Here is a 19,941-nt window from a genome sequence, read left to right on the forward strand (position 1 = left end):
TGTTGACAGAAGTCACTTTAGCTTGGCAGTGAAAAGAATCACTGCTAGCTTGACAAATAAGTGGCACAAACTGGGTTCAAGCTGGACTTTGGACACTGGTATCTGCAACAACTCCCATCAACTCCTAATTTGTGTGTACAAAAAAATCATTGAGAAATCAAGGTGAGATCAAAGAAAGAATTCTAAGATCACCCAGGGATGATGAACAGGCTCTACTGGTGCTTAGGACTCTGTTGATCAGCTGCTGAGTTGCTACTTGATGTCAACATTGGTCTGTTTCATCCTGAGTAGTTTGATCATAGCAGAGTCTTTGCATCAATGAGCTGAATGTGGACGGACAGATTGACCCTCCACAGCAGACGCACGTGACAGATCTCTTGATGAGACGCCTCAGTCTTCAATTTAGTCGTCGTGTGTCATGCAGTGTTGAGGAGGCCGGCTGGCTGTGGGTAAAGTGGGGCTCATAGTTTGTGGAGTCGGCTCTGGGTTGAAGGGGGTCACTGATTTGTTCTCAGATGCTACAGCTCAGGTTAGTGAGGTGGTGGAGAAATGAGTGAGAACTCTGCCAGCTGGAGCCTCTTGGGTCCCGGGGGGCTTCACTCCTGGAGGTGGAAATGATGAGGAGTTTTAAAATCTGCTCCTCTTTCACGCTGACTTGTTTTCTTGGGTTCCCTCTTTCCTCCTTGTCTGCTGTAAACATGAACACATGCAAGGATCCTGCTACCTCTCACGTTAAGCTGGCACTTGACAGTGACAGCAGGAGAACAAAAAATCCCAGAGTGTCATCAACATTTCCTGTAAACTAAATGATAGAAGCTGTTGAATTTCTGTGTCAGAACAAGGAGAAAGGAGCCCCAATGAAAGAGTGGTGTGTGTGTGAATGAGAGGACATTGTTCAGTCCACAGACCTGAGCATCGCTGCTCTGACTACCACGTTACCTCCTGGTTATCAGTGTGAAGTCAATGGTGAGGTAGTCAGTTGTTCCTTGTGTTTTATTCCAGAGGCCTGGTAGTAAAACGCTGAATTAAATAATTTTAATTCTTTACTTGAATTTTCATGCTGTTTTGCTGGAAATGTTTGACAACTTCTTGCATGTTGGTGCCCCATCACACAAAAAAGGTGCAGTTGTACTCTTTTCACCTCTGACCCACAAACATTCCACCAGTGAACGTCCAGAAATTGAAGCATAAACAGTTCAGCAACAACAAATTCTTCAAATCATCCTCTGAACCGAGAGCCACAGGCTCCTCCCAACATATGCAACACTGCCATTGAACTCTGCTTCAGTGTAACGGTGGTCGAAGGGTCAACATTGAACCTGTTGTATGACTTGAAAATTGTATCAGAAATCTGTGAGCAGGGCTAAATATATGAAAGTGTTGTCATTAACAGGTTGTGCATTTCTGTAGGTCCAAACATATCCTGGAGTCCACCAATGCCAGTTGTGACCTTGTGGGCTCCGGCTCCAGCACTGTCAGTGAAAAATGACTGACAATCCATTGTCTCCTGGTGAGTCCTGCTGTGTTGGTAGGATGCATCAAATCACTGTGGGAACAAGAGACACAGTGACTGAACTGTAGCCCATCCATCCATCCATCCATCCATCCATCCATCCATCCATTCATCCATCCATTCATCCATCCATCCATCCATCCATCCATTCATTCATTCATCCATCCATCCATCCATCCATTCATCCATCCATTCATTCATTCATTCATCCATCCATCCATTTTCTTCCACTTATCCTGTTAAGGGTTGTGGGGTGGGGGGACCTGTCTCCCCAGCTTTCAGCGTGAAGTGGGTTCACCCTGGAGGGGTCGCCAGTCCATTGCAGGGCCAACACATAAAGACAGACAACCATTCACACTCACAGTCACACCTAGAGTCAGTTTAGAGTATCAATCAGCCTCGTCCTCATTCTCATGTCTTTCCCACTGAAAAACTTCCACACCTGAAGTGTGAAGCATCGATAAAAGTTAATTTGACAGCACAACAGAAAATCCTAGTATATCACTGACATATTCTGTAAAAGAAATGATAGAAGCTGTTGAATTTTTAGAATGAGAAAAAATGTCCCCCAATGAAAGAGTGATGATTCTTTATTTTGATTTTGTTCTTCACTCCTACACAAGAGAGGGAAAGTGTCGGCTGGCCAGGAGCAACTGCCTGCTTCAGAATGGGAGGAGCCTCAGGACTTTCCAGTGAGAGCTGCAAACTTCCACCAGCGCCCACTGCCAGCACGTCTTCATGATGGAGCTGAGAAGAACACAACAACACAAGAGCACTGGAGAGGAGCACAACACTTCTTTGCTTCCTTGTCACTCTCATATCTGTCTGTACCATCTGGAGCTGGGGGGAGGAGCTTCACGTTTTTTTTCTTGTTTTTTTTTCCAAAAGGGAATGACATGACTTACTCTGTATATTAGTATATGAACTACTGAGAATGTTCATCCCCAGTTTTAAGTTAGAATTAAATGTTAAGTAGAAAAATCTTCCCTCTTCAATCCTGTCACTCAGTGTTGTAAACTGTTTCAAACAAATTCGACTGTTCAACAGTTCAAGTGTTTCTAATGAAGCTGAATGTGCTCTCTTATACTTTCCTCAATTGTGTTTCTTTCATGTCCTCCTGAGATCAAAGACAGAATTCTAGGTACTGTCAAAGCCCTGATGACATCATCAGGAATTCTGACTTTGATCTGGAAACTCTTGCTTTAATCTGAATTTGATCTGACTGAAGTTTTAGTTTAGGTTGCATGAGACTGATGCCCCCCCCCCCCCCCCCCCCCCCCCGTGACCCTTAAAGGATAAGAATAGAAAGAGGATGGAGGGATGGACTGAACACTGAAATCAGCTGATCTGATCCACATTCTAATTTTTCCTTTCCCTCTTTAGGAGTCAATGAGAATAGTAGTGTATATAATAATGTATATACAACCTTGGAGTATCTTTCCAAAGCTTTTAGTATTTCATCTTGTTTCTACTTGTAGTTTTAGTGTCTGGATCTTTTCTTTTTATATCCTGCTGTCTGCTCTTTGCTTTTGGAGCTTCCTTCAACAACTACCAAGCCTCCTGGGTACTGTAGGAAACATGGTCAAGTTCTTCTTACTTTTGCAGTCACGTCCTGCTCACATTGGTCTGTCTTCATTTTGACTCCTCCCACTGCCACAATGACCAGCCTTTATACACTTGGTGACTGGGGCCCTGGTTGCTGCAGGCCTCAACACCAGCCTGTGGTTGTGAGCAGGGCAGAACAGAACTGACAGTATCTCACATGCAGGACCTGGGTCAGTGCCTGGTGCCAGCTGGGGCACCGCTTTAACCTGGACGCCCTGGAAGATCTTCTCCAGGAAGTTGCCTTTTGGTTCCATCAAGGCCTGTGAGGATGGTGAAGAGTGATCCACCACCAGGCAGCAAAGTCAGCAGCAGCCATTTTGTTCCACTAGAATCAAGTATGATAGTGAAAGACTGGTGAGTACTTGCTAACTAACACTTCCTGTTTTTATTGCTATTCTTCCATGAATGTGCTCATGTTGGCTTGTCCCCAACCACAGTTTCAAAGCCATGATGACATCTTTCATTAACAATCAGACTTATTTTTTCTCTATTTGGACAAATAAGGTTTCAACTGACACGGCTGGCCAACGTCCTGGAGTTAATTCAGCCTGTAGAACCAGGTGCTGGTTCCTTCTTTTACCAGGCAGGAACAGGCAGCAGATCCAAGATCAGTAGGCGAAGATGTCTGCTTTGACTGGTAGGAGGAAAGAGAGCAGGAGAGCTGGTCAGAGACAAAGACAGATAATGAAGAAGGACTGCTGTATTCTGCTAGCACATGCTAGTCACAGTCAGAGATAATGAGTCTCAGCAGGTAAAGATTCATCACTGATTTCAGAAGATAATTGGACGTTCACTGGAAGATTATGAATGTTTGTGGGTCAGAGGTGAAAAGAGTACAAGTGCACCTGTTGTGTGTGATGGGGCACCAACATGCAAGAAGTTTTATACATTTTGAGCGAAAAAGCGTGAATCTTCAAGTAAAGAATTAAAATTATTTAAGTAACAATGAGGTCTCTGTAATAAAACAGAAGGGACAATGACTACCTCACCATTTCCACCCCTCTTTAACAGATTCACATTTCAAAACAACCAAGTTTATTTATTCCCTTCTTTTAGTAGAGGATGGTTTTGATCCATCAACCTCTGGGTTCTGAGCCCAGCACGCTTCCTCTGTAAATCCATATTTTGGATTCTGGCCTTTTCTGCTTTTCATTTTGCGTTTGTATTAAAGTTCTATTGCTGAAAAAAGGTTTTTTTGCCTTTTTAAACACACACACACACACACTTCCAGTGACTAACCCATATTTTCATCACTTAAACCACCACTGGAGTATTGAAAGAGATTCCACATGTTGGTCAACCAGAGAAGTTTCACCTGGTGACGCTCATCCAACCATGCATGAAGGTCAAGCTGCATTATCGGCTGTGCTCATTAGCAGGGGAATTAGCTGAAATGGTCAGTAACAGTAACAGGGTGACACTTTATCACAGCAGTGGACAAACATCAGCATTCATCACACAGCAGCTCCTCTGATCAACAGAACAAGCTGAAGTATTCTGGAGAATGAGGGCATGGATCCCTCTACCTCTCACATGCTAAGCTAGCACTCTACCATTGGAGCTAATTCCCCTGCTAATGAGCACTGCAAATAATGCAGCTTGACCTTCAGATTTGAGGGAAGAAAACCTTGAAACATTCATTCATCTTCTTCCACTTATTCCTGTTCAGGGTCGTGGGGAGCTGGAGCCTATCCCAGTGTCAACGGGCAAAAGGCAGCGTTCACCCTGGACCAGTCACCAGTCCATCACAGGGCCAACATACAGGGACAAACAACCATTCACACTCACATTCATACCTACAGTCAATTTAGAGAATCCAATCAGCCTTTTCCCCAAATTGCATGTCTTTAGACTGTGGGAGGAAGCCGGAGTACCAGAGAGAACCCACACAGGCACGGGGAGAACTTGCAGACTCTACACAAGAAGATACTGCGCCCGAGCCGGTACTTGAACCCAGAACTTTCTTGCTGTGAGGCCACAGTGCTAACCACTACACCATCCTGCAGCCCCCTTGAAACATGATGATGTTATTATTTATGTCTTTAATGCACCCAAACCTTTATTTTTCAGGGGTTTTGAGTGGTTCTGGGTCATGAATCAAAATTTGAATTGGACAAAAATTTCATGCAGGGTCACTGGGGCCACACGTTTCATGTTCTCAACAGATTGAAACTGTAGAGTGTGGGACATGTGGTGTGTTTGTCAAGTTCATCAAGGACAGTAAACATGAGCAGGTCTAGATTCACCTCCATCTTTGGAGGTTGTTGAATTTCCTCCTGAGGACCGTCAGGCTGTTTCCTTACTTTGCTGTGACACAACAGCAGACAGCAACAAGGACTGCTGTAGTGCACTTGGTAAAATCACCATTGTAGACTGGACCAATATGCTGATGTGATCCTTTGATTAGTTTCGGATCAGTCTGAGATCAAAGACTGAAGCAGGAGATCAATGCTCAGCATTCAGAGATCAAAGACTCCTGGAGCGTTGCCCTCTCTTGTCTTTGGTCCTGCATGTTAATGAATGTTTTACACATTTCTTTTTAAGAAAAAACTTGCATGACATTTCAAGGAGTTTTTCCTGCCAATACAGGACAACACCCACTCACAAACCAGTGCTGGACAAGTTCCTTCAAAGCTGTAATGCCTTATTTCTTACTTGTTACTGTCATTTTAAAATAATTGGTTCCATTACGATTGTGTCTGCCAGCGCTTGGTGACTGTACAGGAGGTCTGGGGACCGCAGGGCCACAACAAGCCCATTCCCTCAACTCTCCATTTAGTACAGAGGTCCCCAAGTACGGACCAGTGAGGATAAATGTGATCGTGGAGAAGTCTGTTTGTTCTTCAACTGGTCCAACTTGATGGTGAGATCTGTGACGCCATCTTGTGATAGTGGATTCATTCATCTGCTATTTCAACACATTCAAGTTCATTATCCCTACATGTCAAAATACATTTGGTGTGGAGTTTTACTTTCTGGCCTCAATCATAATGTGTGCATTTATTCTTCATGAACATTTCTCAGCTTTGTAAGTTTATGATATTTTGTCTTCCTCTGTTTTCTATTCCATTGTTGTTGATGATTCTATTGCAGGTTTGAGTTCCCTGTTGACTGAAGCAGAAACAGGAACAAAAAGCTGGAGGTGGTCAGAGCTCCAAGTTGGGACGCTGATATTAAAGTAGGAGATGAACACATCCAGGTTAGCCATCACTCTCAGAACCTGCTACTTTACCTCTTCAGAATGTAGCAGCATAGCATAGCTTCATCTCACCGGTTAGTGGCCCACTTTGATGTCTGGGATATGAGGTTAAAGGTTCTTTACAGCTCTGAATGAAGGGTTTATAAAGTGTTAACAATGCCATAAATAACACAAGCATTCAGTAATCCTTGATAAAAGGAGACTCACCATCAAGTTGGACAAGTTGAAGAACAAAAGGACTTCTACACTATCACATTTATCCTCACTGGTCCATACTTGGGGACCTCTGTACTCAATGGAGAGTTGAGGAAATGGGCTTGTTGTGGCCCTGCGGTCCCCAGACCTCCTGTACAGTCACCAAGTGCTGGCAGACACAATCGTAATGGAACCAATTATTTTAAAATGACAGTAACAAGTAAGAAATAAGGCATGACAGCTTTGAAGGAACTTGTCCAGCACTGGTTTGTGAGTGGGTGTTGTCCTGTATTGGCAGGAAAAACTCCTTGAAATGTTTTTTCTTCAAAAGAAATGTGTCCTTCTCATGTTGAGCTGTGGACATCAGCTGACTGCTTTTCTTGCCACTGCCTTGCTGGCAGGAAAAGCCTGAGCAGAAATGAAGAGTGAGTTCAAGGCAGTAGATTTCACTCCATAGTTTAGGCCTTCATCCAGCAAGGAACCATAAATGATGTCAGCACTCCTCCAGCACTGCGATGCAGCTTAGAGAGGTCGGAGAACCACATGACTTCTCTCACTGGTTATTGATGTTTATCTGTGTCTATATATAATTTATGTCATGTATATATTTGTATATTAATATGTTATTCATGTTACATAAAACATGTTAAACACGGAACGGTGTGGACACAACAAATGAACTGGTTCAGAGACACGAGGCAAAAAAAGCTGGATGAACTCTTCTTCATTCCAAAAATGACTTCACCCTTGAACACTGACGTCAGGTCATTTTATAGGGTCCTCCATTTTTTCATTTATGTGACGTTGCATATTGGGAAATAATTATAAAAAAATATATATTTTGATGAAAACTATATTTGATCAAGAAAACTACATTGGGTCAAATATATCCATCGTTAGTGACGGTGTTACTAATTTTAACTTTAGTGCTCTGGTGCTGATTGCCTCATTAAGATCTTCATGAAGTAATAAACTGAGATTTGTAAAAAAAAAAAAAAAAATTTTTTTTTTTTTTTTTTACAGAGTTGGCAGTTGTCTGAGCATTGAATCTTTCTTTGTGTTGAGAACAAACCCTCAAAGCCTTCATGTTTCAGTTTGCTTCACAGCTAACAGACAAACACCTCTTAGCCTGGTTCTGGTAGTCCAGGTTTAAACACCAACAAGGATTTTATGCTGATTTCTTCACATGCAGCTGAAATCTAGACTTCGAGTGTTCATGTGAGGTTCCAGCTTCACGCCTATTTAGTTTTCAACAAATATTAAGTCACTTTAATGCATTGAGCTCACGAACGAACTTTAGTCTCAGTAGCTGAATCTGTTAGAGGGAAGGCAGTGTGGACTGGCAGGAGCCTCCTACAAAATGCAATGGAGAGAAGAAGAAATCCTGAGGAGTCGCTATGAGATTGAAGTGTGAAAGACGTGGCTCCTTTGGTGGTGATAGGATTTGAGCTATTGACTCTATTTTTAGTTTATTTCAATGTTATTGCAAACATCAGCTGCTCACTTATCAGCTAGCAAGTAAACAACAGTATTGTTCAGTGTGCTAGCTGAAGTAGACCGAGCGGTCAGTTGAGTCTTTATTTCCATGTGTGCTCATGGTAGCAGGGGTTTAGATTTCTAAATGTAACCCTTTTACCACCGGCTCCAATATTAAAACCCACCTTAGGCTTACAGGGAACACTTTAACTCATTTCAAATATCTTGTATGGTAAAAGTCCCATCTGGAATAATTAATATCAATCTCGGGCAATGTATGATTCTCACTCTTAAATATTCAAATGGAGGCTATGGGGAGTACACTTGACCTTTAAACTCTGCTGTAAAGCTTCAGTAACAACACACAAATTCAATGAAACAACACAAGATTTCAGTTTAGAAAATGTATTAAAAGCTTGCAGAAAAACACATTCAACAAACAAGACTATAGAAAATAAAAAGAACCCCGGGGTATATTGTTTGTCTTTTTTTCAACTGTCTAATTTTATTTCGAGTGCACTCATGTTTACTTTCGTTGGCCCGCTTTAATTGGAGCTCATGATGGAAACCTTTACCAGATCCCCCCGTGTGTCGGTGAAGTCAACAATACCGGACCGCAGCCGATGAATCCCTCGCTCGTTATGGCAGCAACCGTCCCGCTCGCAGCAGCCCGCAGCAACAGACCTCCGTGACTCGGCAGCAGCGGCACATCCTCCGTTAACGACTCTCTCCCGAGGCGACTATCCGAAGCTCCTGTCCCGTCCTTGCAGCGGCGTCTCCCTTCAGCGTTGACAGCGTTAGCCTAGCTCCCGCTAGCTTCTGTAACTGGACTTGCCTGGTGCTCAAAACACAATCGGTGGCGGAGAATCCGACTCACGCACTCCGATCACGTCGGTCAATTACAGTTCACAGTCCGTTACCGATAAAAACTCCTCTCCGACGACACACAGTCACGAAACTCCGATAACGTTACGCCATTACACGATGCTCCTTCTTCCTCGCGCGCGTTTCTCCCGGAAGTGTAAACACTGAAGGTCATGAACTCACGCACGTAACCTAACGTAATAGAATTACTTTAACATTTTTTAAAGACATTCACACCCCGTGAAATGATGTTTTTTTGAAAGTTACTAATTTTAAACAAATTTTATTGACAGTTTAATATCTTCTTCATAACAAATACTTATTTATGTAAATTTTAAGTTAACCATGAACTGGCATTTTATTCTTAATTTATTCCTGTGAAAATCATGAAATAAATACCACTGATTTATCAGTATTACATCAACCTAGGATTAAATTAAAGCTGCAGTCAGCGTTGTTTGGGCCTGAGCCTCCTCCCGCCCACCGGGGCCGAGTAGCAGGGGTCGTCCTGAATCCAGTGATGAATTTTATGAAAGCGGTGGGACTTGTACACTGCAAGCAACTGCTGTAAATTTACTACAAGATTTCAATAGTATCACCGTTTATAAAAATACAGTACTTTGCTGTTAATTCTAATAGGAATCTGTTAAATTACACCCCATGACTGTTTAACAGAACTATGCTGTAATGCTAAAATACAGTTCTTCACTGTAAATAAAACAGTATCATGCAGTATCTTTGCCTTATGGACGCAAGGAGAATCTCCGGATCTGCACGTGAGGCCAGAGCCTTGGTTTACGCCATCCATCTCAATCTCAGTCATTTGGTGAGTAGCGATTGCATTTATTGTAGACACTGGCGCAAAGTCTGTAGGCCAGTGGAGGCTAAGTGAAGTTTCCAGTTTGTGTGGAGACACACACGAGAGGGGGGTGCACTTATTAAAATATAATAGTGACCAAAGCCGGACAACGCCACCTTGGGAATTTTGCCCAAGGAAATAGTTAACGTACCGACCAAAAGGCACTCACAGGTTCATTTACTAATTGGCAGGAGACGTGGTTCCATGACAAAAATATTTTATTGTAAACAGGCCAGCAGATTAAAAAGAGAACAAGAATAAATCTAAACAAGTCTGGAGCTTACCAGTGGGGGGGGAGGGATCCCAAGGCAGAAGACACCCTGATCAATTGGGACATCATTTAAAAACACACATGATTAAAGCAGAACAGGGGTGCACAGCACACAAGAGGAAAAGAGACGCCAGGACCGTGAGCTTCCAGTACCTGAAATGAAATGACAAGAATTATAATTTAACACCAAAACTAAAAAAAACACAAAAACCAGAACCAAACTCAAACCACAATTTAAAAATTAATTCGAGAAACAAGATTTAATTATTAAACACAAATTAGCAAGGAAAAATAATACAACCCAAAATAACCAGAAACGAGTTCATTTCTCCATTGCTAGACCAGGGAGCGAACAGATAGCCGTCCAGCAGCTTGCTACACCCTGAAGCCCAAGCGGAGGAATGGGAAACAATGCAGATCCAAACCTTCAGAGCACCATGAAGTACAGTTCAGTGGCGCCACACGGTGGACATCAGGATCTGGCAGACCCTGGTTAAACAAGGTGAATTACTGAAACAACCTCCAGTTCAACACACAGCGGATTCCAATTCGTTAACACAGAAGCAGAGCACTCCAGTGAACACAGTAAACAGTGAACAAACAAGCAAAACATGTGTAGATGGCCAGTAGGTCGCAGAACAGGCTAGTAGCAGAGCAGGCTAATAGAGCAGGAGCCTGTAACAAAGCAGGACAGTCTGTAGCCAAACAGTAGCCAGAGCAAAGCAGGATAGTCTGTAACAAACAGCAGCCAGAGCAAAGCAGGGTAGTCTGTAACAAACAGCAGCCAGAGCAAAGCAGGGTAGTCTGTAGCAAAACAGCAGCCAGAGAAAAGCAGGGTAGTCTGTAACAAACAGCAGCCAGAGCAAAGCAGGGTAGTCTGTAACAAACAGCAGCCAGAGCAAAGCAGGGTAGTCTGTAGCAAAACAGCAGCCAGAGCAAAGCAGGGTAGTCTGTAACAAACAGCAGCCAGAGCAAAGCAGGAGCATCTAGCAAAGCAGGATAGTCTGGCAAGACAGCGCCCGGTAGCAAAGCAGCAGCTAGTTCTTCCTCAGTGTCACGGCTCACCAGCTGTGCCAATCAGGTGTAGATCGCACTCATGCAGAGCAAAGGGTTTCACAGCTAGTATGCTGTGGCAAACAGCCTCTGCACGTCAGATCGGCGGGGGGGGGGGGGGGTGTTTCCCCACTAGCGGCGATTAAGGGACCGTGTCCCAAAAGCCGGACGCCTACAATTAAACATGTGAATATGAAAAACGTGCATGATCAGCATGCAACACGAGCTACAGGGAGCTACTGCTACATACCAGCAAAGACGGTGGCGAGAAGGCAGACGTGAGGCGATCAGAGGCGGAAGCGAGGTGACCAGGAAGTGGGAGGACCGCGGACCCCAAGAGCAAGAGATTGACCAGGTAGATGCTGCCCCTATTTATAGAGCAGCGCCACACACTGGTTGGCTAATGATGGTACAAGCCAAGTCAGGCATCACCAACCAGTCTCACTGCTAGGATGGGACCTCTCATCCTGCCACATTTGCATTGATAATTACACTCGGTGCACATCATGCTAGCCAGATTTAGCAGCTAGCCAAAATGTTGAAAATGCTTGCAAATTAATCCAAAAAACACAGAGAGTTGACTTTACTTTTTACATCTCGAGCCTCCACAAATTAATGTGTGCGACATCTGTATTTTGCCTGTGAATTCATGAAGCTTTCTGATAGTCTGAACCATTTTACAGTACACGCAATATACGTGTCACACAACAGTTAAGTCGGTTCATATTAAGATGAGTGCACACTGACTGTGTTTACATGCAATTACGTTCCTCCATCTTGTGCTAGGCTACTGCTCTGGCATGAGTCTGTCTGATGGCATGATTACAGTGTAGTTAAGGCCATAGATCAGAAGCTGTGGTTGTATTTGTTTAAAAAAGAGTGGTTTTAGCATCGTTCAAGTGCCTGCTCATTTGTGTTGATTTTTCTTTGTCTCTGATATTGCCTACAGATGCAGGAGCCTATTTTCCAGCTGCCCTGATCCTAGTAAGTACTTGCCTGTCCATCACATTTCACAGTTAATCAGTTATTTTTTCAGACCTCAAACATTGAAATAGACAACTGTGTTATCTGGTCAAAGAAGCTGTTTTTTTCTTCTTCTTCTTCTCTTCTCTTTTCTCCCTGTTTTTTTGGATCTCCAACACTATATCTACATGTATATATTTGATGGCTTATAATGTCTCATTCATCTGAGTGAGTTCCAACACTCCTTTTTTAGGTGCTTCATTGGAATAAATCCTGAGAGTGTCTGCATGTTTTCCCTGTGCTGGTTCTCTCCAGGTACTACAGCTTCCTTCCACAGTCCAAAGACATGCAAATGGAAATGCAACTCTAAATTGACCGTAGGTATGGCTGTGAGTGTGAATGGTTGTCTGTCAATATTTGTTGGCTGCGGTGGACTGCGATGGACCACTGACCTGTCCAAGGTAATGTCCCCTCTGGGATAGGCTCCAGCCCCACCCTGTGACCCTTAACAGGATAAGCGGAAAAATGGATGGATGGATGGATGGATGGACGGATGGATGGATGGATGGATAGATGGGTGGGTGATCACTCACAGGACTGTGAGTCTCTCACTCTGACCGCTTCATGCTATGGGACTTACACTGACGTAACCTGATTAGCTCAGTCAGTCGAGCATGAGACTCTTAGTCTCAGGGTTGTTGGTTCAAGCCCCATGTTGGGTGTTGATCTTAAACACCACTGCTTGTCCTCTCAGTTTTGAAAGCTTTGTTTGTAAATTGTCAGAAAAATCAGTGAATAAACAATACAAACAGAGGCTTTGTCAGAAATTCCATGCTTCCAAACTAACCAATATGAAAAAAACAAAAGGTGAGACTTTTTCGTGCATTCGAAAAATTTGTATGCCCTTCATTGTATCCGCTCTCTATACTTCCATGCATCCCAGCTTATTTCTGTTAAGGGTTGCAGGGGGAGGCTGGAGCCTTTCCCAGTGGCTTTCAGGTGAGAGGCAGGTTTCACCCTGGACAGGTAGCCAGTCCATTGCAGACAGAATACCCACGCAGGCACGGAGAGAACATGCACACACCACACAGAAAGAACCTGTGCTCGAGCCAGGACTTGAACTTGCTTTGAGGCGACACTGTTAACCACGGTACCACCGTGCCACCCATTGACTGTAACACATTGTAAACAATATTCACTCTTGTTATCATACAACACGTAGCCCTGTACAAAAAATCAAATAAATTACATCGCATAAAAAGCATAAAAAGATGTGTTCAAAAGTTCAAAAATAAATAGAGTTCATGATCTTTAAAATTGGTTATAATGTGAGCAGGTTAAAAGCATAAATATAATATGTAACATTTAAAAAGTAAAACTATTTACAGTTAAAAAATAAATTCATATAAAGGTCTTTAAGTTCTCTGAGTCTGTAAAAGATCAGTGATCTGAGAATAAGGAGAGGGGAAGAAGCCGTGTTTATATGTAACCTCAATTGTTACCTGTCAATCATTTCATTCCTGTCTTATCTTTGGGTGTATTAAGACCGCAAAAGCCAATGAGAGGAAAGTTACTGTGTAAGGGGTGGGACTAGTGGCGCAGGTTTGTGAGGTGAGTAGTTAGCGCGCATGGGGAGAGAAACAGAGGCAATGATCAGAGAGTTAAGAGGGGAGGCATCGTTTGTGTGGAGAGCATTTAAGTTTATTTTGGAGGTCGACGACTGGTGGTCCTGATGTAAACTTCTGTGTGACCTTCGAGAGGTGAATATTTATGCCTGTATTTGCGCTTTATCTAACTGTTATAGTGAAAAGAGACTGGATGTGTACATGGATAGCGACGTGCTAGCTAGGGATAGCATTCCGTGCTAATGTGCCAGCAGATCGTAGCTTTAGCGTTGTAATATTTTTGTAGCGAAAGTAAAGGTAATGCGAATTCGACACGAGATAATGTTTGATAATTGTGGCTAAATTAAGATAATATGCTTGAAGGAGACGGACATTGGAGAGAGAGAGACGGGTTTCCATCCGATGGCTCTGCTGTTCTGCTGTGCCCTGTCCTGCTGTGTTTTCTTCTTCGTGACTTTCGCTGTCCCGCCATTGCTTGTGAGTGTTTGGATTGTGACTTCCACCGCCATTGCCATTACCATTCAGACTCTCATCCTCCATTCCCGTTCTCTCCCTTCTAATAAAACCCTGGATTTGTGAGGAATAACATACACATGCACTTGCTTTTATTGTGTGCTCAGCTGCGAGTGAAGCGGCCATTACAGTTGTGAAGCCCCGACCGCACACGAGCTTCAATAAACAGGCCTGAAACAGGTAAAAATTTAATTTAAGGTGTTTCATATGAATGTGTGTGTGCCCACAGGTAAAATATTGAGTTTTAGTTGTTGTAAATTAAAAAATACCGTTTTAGAAGGTAACTTAAGGATTCTGAAAGGGATTAAATATGATGTATATTTTAAAAAAACTAAAGGGTTATCTTTTGTAGAGGAAACTTTTTCCTTACAATTGAGGTGTAAAGGATGACTTGAGGGTATTTTATGTGAAACTATCTAACTAAAAAAGATTTTTATTTTCATTGAAACGAAAGTTCAGAACCAAGAAAGACACTGTTTATTTTGTTTTGAAAATCCTCTTACTCATTGTTAATAATTTTGTTCGTTGTATTTTTATAATACTAGAATATATTCAATTTTTATTTCATCCATCTCTGTGAACAAGTACCTGTGAAGGATTAATTTGCAATTCTTTTAACTTCAGCTTGAGGAAAGGGCAGCTTTGAGTCTTTGGGGACCAGCATGAGCGACCTTCCCTCACACACTTCTTCTTGAAGCACCTTTCCGCAGCTTTGAAATTGAATGTCATGCAGCGTGTAATTTGAAGTCGACAGATGGCAGATGCAGTACTTTTCTCTCGATGACATCAACATTCTTTTCTTTATATTGACAGGACACCTATTTGGCGTGTGAGAAGTCCCTGAGGCTGTTGCGCATCACGTTTTTTCTGAGGTTGTAAAGTGAGTGAAATGGATATAGAGCCCATGTGTGTCAGAGTCAAGGGCTTACGGCCATACCACTCTGAACACGCCGGATCTCGGAAGCTAAGCAGGGTCGGGCCTGGTTAGTACTTTGATGGGAGACCGCCTGGGAATACCAGGTGCTGTAAGCTTTTTTGTTTCTTTGTGAGGAAAGGGCAGCTTTGAGTCTTTGGGGACCAGCATGAGCGAGCTTCCCTCACACACCTTTTCTTGAAGCGCCCTCCGCAGCTTTGGAATGGAATGTCATGCAGTGGTTAATTTGAAGTAGACAGATGGCAGATGCAGTACTTTTCTCTCGATGACATCAACATTCTTTTCTTTTATTGACAGGACACGTATTTGGCGTGTGAAAAGACCCTGAGGCTGTTGCGCATCACTTTTTTTCTGAGGTTGTAAAGTGTGTGAAATGGATACAGAGCCCATGTGTGTCAGAGTCAAGGGCTTACGGCCATACCACTCTGAACACGCCCGATCTCGTCTGATCTCGGAAGCTAAGCAGGGTCGGGCCTGGTTAGTACTTGGATGGAAGACCGCCTGGGAATACCAGGTGCTGTAAGCTTTTTTGTTTCTTTGTGAGGAAAGGGCAGCTTTGAGTCTTTGGGGACCAGCATGAGCGAGCTTCCCTCACACACCTTTTCTTGAAGCGCCTTTCTGCAGCTTTGAAATGGAATCTCATGCAGCGTGTAATTTGAAGTAGACAGATGGAGGATGCAGTACTTTTCTCTCGATGACATCAACATTCTTTTCTTTGTATTGACAGGACACCTATTTGACGTGTGAAAAGACCCTGAGGCTGTTGCGCATCACTTTTTTTCTGAGGTTGTAAAGTGAGTGAAATGGATATAGAGCCCATGTGTGTCAGGGTCAGGGGCTTACGGCCATACCAGTCTGAACTCGTCTGATCTCGGAAGCTAAGCAAGGTCGGGCCTGGTAAGTACTTGGATGGGAGACCGCCTGGGAATACCAGGTGCTGTAAGCTTTTGTGTTTCATTGTGAGGAAAGGGCACCTTTGAGTGTTTGGGGACCAGCATGAGCGAGCTTCCCTCACACACCTTTTCTTGAAGCGCCTTTCTGCAGCTTTGAAATTGAATGTCATGCAGCGTGTAATTTGAAGTAGACAGATGGCAGATGCAGTACTTTTCTCTAGATGACATCAAGATTCTTTTCTTTTATTGACAGGACACCTATTTGACGTTTGAAAAGACCGTGAGGCTGTTGCACATCACATTTTTTTTAGAGGTTGTAAAGTGAGTGAAATGGATATAGAGCCCATGTGTGTAAGAGTCAAGGGCTTACGGCCATACCACTCTGAACACGCCCGATCTCGTCTGATCTCGGAAGCTTAGCAGGGTCGGGCCTGGTTAGTACTTGGATGGAAGACCGCCTGGGAATACCAGGTGCTGTAAACTTTTTTGTTTCATTGTGAGGAAAGGGCCGCTTTGAGTCTTTGGGGACCAGCATGAGCGAGCTTCCCTCACACACCTTTTCTTGAAGCGCCCTCCGCAGCTTTGGAATGGAATGTCATGCAGTGGTTCATTTGAAGAAGACAGATGGCAGATGCAGTACTTTTCTCTCGATGACATCAACATTCTTTTCTTTTATTGACAGGACACGTATTTGGCGTGTGAAAAGACCCTGAGGCTGTTGCGCATCACTTTTTTTCTGAGGTTGTAAAGTGTGTGAAATGGATATAGAGCCCATGTGTGTCAGAGTCAGGGGCTTACGGCCATACCAGTCTGAACTCGTCTGATCTCGGAAGCTAAGCAGGGTCGGGCCTGTTTAGTACTTGGATGGAAGACCGCCTGGGAATACCAGGTGCTGTAAGCTTTTTTGTTTCTTTGTGAGGAAAGGGCAGCTTTGAGTCTTTGGGGACCAGCATGAGCGAGCTTCCCTCACACACCTTTTCTTGAAGCGCCTTTCTGCAGCTTTGAAATTGAATGTCATGCAGCGTGTAATTTGAAGAAGACAGATGGCAGATGCAGTACTTTTCTCTAGATGACATCAAGATTCTTTTCTTTGTATTGACAGGACACCTATTTGGCGTTTGAAAAGACCGTGAGGCTTTTGCATGTCACTTTTTTTCTGAGGTTGTAAAGTGAGTGAAATGAATATAGAGCCCATGTGTGTAAGAGTGAAAGGCTTACGGCCATACCACTCTGAACACGCCCGATCTCGTCTGATCTTGGAAGCTAAGCAGGGTCGGGCCTGGTTAGTACTTGGATGGGAGACCGCCTGGGAATACCAGGTGCTGTAAGCTTTTTTGTTTCTTTGTGAGGAAAGGGCAGCTGTTAGTGTTTGGGGACCAGCATGAGCGAGCTTCCCTCACACACCTTTTCTTGAAGCGCCCTCCGCAGCTTTGGAATGGAATGTCATGCAGTTGTTAATTTGAAGTAGACAGATGGCAGATGCAGTACTTTTCTCTCGATGACATCAACATTCTTTTCTTTTATTGACAGGACACGTATTTGGCGTGTGAAAAGACCCTGAGGCTGTTGCGCATCACTTTTTTTCTGAGGTTGTAAAGTGTTTGAAATGGATATAGAGCCCATGTGTGTCAGAGTCAAGGGCTTACGGCCATACCACTCTGAACACGCCCGATCTCGTCTGATCTCGGAAGCTAAGCAGGGTCGGTCCTGGTTAGTACTTGGATGGAAGACCGCCTGGGAATACCAGGTGCTGTAAGCTTTTTTGTTTCTTTGTGAGGAAAGGGCAGCTTTTAGTCTTTGGGGACCAGCATGAGCGAGCTTCCCTCACACACCTTTTCTTGAAGCGCCCTCCACAGCTTTCGAATGGAATGTCATGCAGTGGTTAATTTGAAGTCGACAGATGGCAGATGCAGTACTTTTCTCTCGATGACATCAACATTCTTTTCTTTTATTGACAGGACACGTATTTGGCGTGTGAAAAGACCCTGAGGCTGTTGCGCATCACTTTTTTTCTGAGGTTGTAAAGTGTGTGAAATGGATATAGAGCCCATGTGTGTCAGAGTCAAGGGCTTACGGCCATACTACTCTGAACACGCCTGATCTCATCTGATCTCGGAAACTAAGCAGGGTCGGGCCTGGTTAGTACTTGGATGGAAGACCGCCTGGGAATACCAGGTGCTGTAAGCTTTTTTTTTCTTTGTGAGGAAAGGGCAGCTTTTAGTCTTTGGGGACCAGCATGTTCGAGCTTCCCTCACACACCTTTTCTTGAATCGCCTTTCTGCAGCTTTGAAATTGAATGTCATGCAGCGTGTAATTTGAAGTAGACAGATGGCAGATGCAGTACTTTTCTCTAGATGACATCAAGATTCTTTTCTTTGTATTGACAGGACACCTATTTGACGTTTGAAAAGACCGTGAGGCTGTTGCACATCACATTTTTTTTAGAGGTTGTAAAGTGAGTGAAATGGATATAGAGCCCATGTGTGTAAGAGTCAAGGGCTTACGGCCAAACCACTCTGAACACGCCCGATCTCGTCTGATCTCGGAAGCTTAGCAGGGTCGGGCCTGGTTAGTACTTGGATGGAAGACCGCCTGGGAATACCAGGTGCTGTAAACTTTTTTGTTTCATTGTGAGGAAAGGGCCGCTTTGAGTCTTTGGGGACCAGCATGAGCGAGCTTCCCTCACACACCTTTTCTTGAAGCGCCCTCCGCAGCTTTGGAATGGAATGTCATGCAGTGGTTCATTTGAAGAAGACAGATGGCAGATGCAGTACTTTTCTCTCGATGACATCAACATTCTTTTCTTTTATTGACAGGACACGTATTTGGCGTGTGAAAAGACCCTGAGGCTGTTGCGCATCACTTTTTTTCTGAGGTTGTAAAGTGTGTGAAATGGATATAGAGCCCATGTGTGTCAGAGTCAGGGGCTTACGGCCATACCAGTCTGAACTCGTCTGATCTCGGAAGCTAAGCAGGGTCGGGCCTGGTTAGTACTTGGATGGAAGACCGCCTGGGAATCCCAGGTGCTGTAAGCTTTTTTGTTTCTTTGTGAGGAAAGGGCAGCTTTGAGTCTTTGGGGACCAGCATGAGCGAGCTTCCCTCACACACCTTTTCTTGAAGCGCCTTTCTGCAGCTTTGAAATTGAATGTCATGCAGCGTGTAATTTGAAGTAGACAGATGGCAGATGCAGTACTTTTCTGTAGATGACATCAACATTCTTTTTTTGTATTGACAGGACACCTATTTGGCGTTTGAAAAGACCGTGAGGCTTTTGCACGTCACTTTTTTTCTGAGGTTGTAAAGTGAGTGAAATGAATATAGAGCCCATGTGTGTAAGAGTTAAAGGCTTACGGCCATACCACTCTGAACAAGCCCGATCTCGTCTGATCTCGGAAGCTAAGCAGCGTCGGGCCTGGTTAGTACTTGGATGGGAGACCGCCTGGGAATACCAGGTGCTGTAAGCTTTTTTGTTTCTTTGTGAGGAAAGGGCAGCTTTTAGTGTTTGGGGACCAGCATGAGCGAGCTTCCCTCACACACCTTTTCTTGAAGCGCCCTCCGCAGCTTTGGAATGGAATGTCATTCAGTGGTTAATTTGAAGAAGACAGATGGCAGATGCAGTACTTTTCTCTCGATGACATCAACATTCTTTTCTTTTATTGACAGGACACGTATTTGGCGTGTGAAAAGACCCTGAGGCTGTTGCGCATCACTTTTTTTCTGAGGTTGTAAAGTGAGTGAAATGGATATAGAGCCCTTGTGTGTCAGGGTCAGGGGCTTACGGCCATACCAGTCTGAACTTGTCTGATCTCGGAAGCTAAGCAGGGTCGGTCCTGGTTAGTACTTGGATGGAAGACCGCCTGGGAATACCAGGTGCTGTAAGCTTTTTTGTTTCTTTGTGAGGAAAGGGCAGCTTTTAGTCTTTGGGGACCAGCATGAGCGAGCTTCCCTCACACACCTTTTCTTGAAGCGCCCTCCACA

The 19,941-nt window shown here is 43.9% G+C and overlaps 6 non-coding genes and 6 pseudogenes across 6 annotated transcripts; all 12 read left to right on the forward strand.

Annotated features, from left to right (window-relative positions):
* The first annotated feature begins 15,059 nt into the window (after positions 1–15,059).
* Positions 15,060–15,168, forward strand: LOC147264731 (5S ribosomal RNA; annotated as a pseudogene).
* Positions 15,169–15,477: 309 nt separating this feature from the next.
* LOC147264732 (5S ribosomal RNA) lies at positions 15,478–15,596 on the forward strand. The gene has a single exon (XR_015112672.1). It is a non-coding gene; the product is annotated as a 5S ribosomal RNA (ribosomal RNA).
* Positions 15,597–15,907: 311 nt separating this feature from the next.
* LOC147264733 (5S ribosomal RNA) lies at positions 15,908–16,016 on the forward strand (annotated as a pseudogene).
* A 311-nt stretch (positions 16,017–16,327) lies between these two features.
* On the forward strand, positions 16,328–16,446 carry LOC147264734 (5S ribosomal RNA). Its single transcript, XR_015114930.1, has one exon. It is a non-coding gene; the product is annotated as a 5S ribosomal RNA (ribosomal RNA).
* A 309-nt stretch (positions 16,447–16,755) lies between these two features.
* On the forward strand, positions 16,756–16,864 carry LOC147264735 (5S ribosomal RNA; annotated as a pseudogene).
* A 311-nt stretch (positions 16,865–17,175) lies between these two features.
* Positions 17,176–17,294, forward strand: LOC147264736 (5S ribosomal RNA). The gene has a single exon (XR_015112831.1). It is a non-coding gene; the product is annotated as a 5S ribosomal RNA (ribosomal RNA).
* A 309-nt stretch (positions 17,295–17,603) lies between these two features.
* On the forward strand, positions 17,604–17,722 carry LOC147264737 (5S ribosomal RNA). The gene has a single exon (XR_015113417.1). It is a non-coding gene; the product is annotated as a 5S ribosomal RNA (ribosomal RNA).
* Positions 17,723–18,031: 309 nt separating this feature from the next.
* Positions 18,032–18,150, forward strand: LOC147264738 (5S ribosomal RNA). The gene has a single exon (XR_015114943.1). It is a non-coding gene; the product is annotated as a 5S ribosomal RNA (ribosomal RNA).
* Positions 18,151–18,461: 311 nt separating this feature from the next.
* Positions 18,462–18,580, forward strand: LOC147264739 (5S ribosomal RNA; annotated as a pseudogene).
* A 309-nt stretch (positions 18,581–18,889) lies between these two features.
* LOC147264740 (5S ribosomal RNA) lies at positions 18,890–18,998 on the forward strand (annotated as a pseudogene).
* A 310-nt stretch (positions 18,999–19,308) lies between these two features.
* Positions 19,309–19,427, forward strand: LOC147264741 (5S ribosomal RNA). The gene has a single exon (XR_015113310.1). It is a non-coding gene; the product is annotated as a 5S ribosomal RNA (ribosomal RNA).
* A 309-nt stretch (positions 19,428–19,736) lies between these two features.
* On the forward strand, positions 19,737–19,845 carry LOC147264742 (5S ribosomal RNA; annotated as a pseudogene).
* Positions 19,846–19,941: the final 96 nt, after the last annotated feature.

Source organism: Aulostomus chinensis, chromosome 4 (genome assembly GCF_037954235.1).
Source record: "Aulostomus chinensis isolate RoL2024-O1b breed Wild chromosome 4, RoL_Achi_v1.0, whole genome shotgun sequence".
NCBI lineage: Eukaryota > Metazoa > Chordata > Actinopteri > Syngnathiformes > Aulostomidae > Aulostomus > Aulostomus chinensis.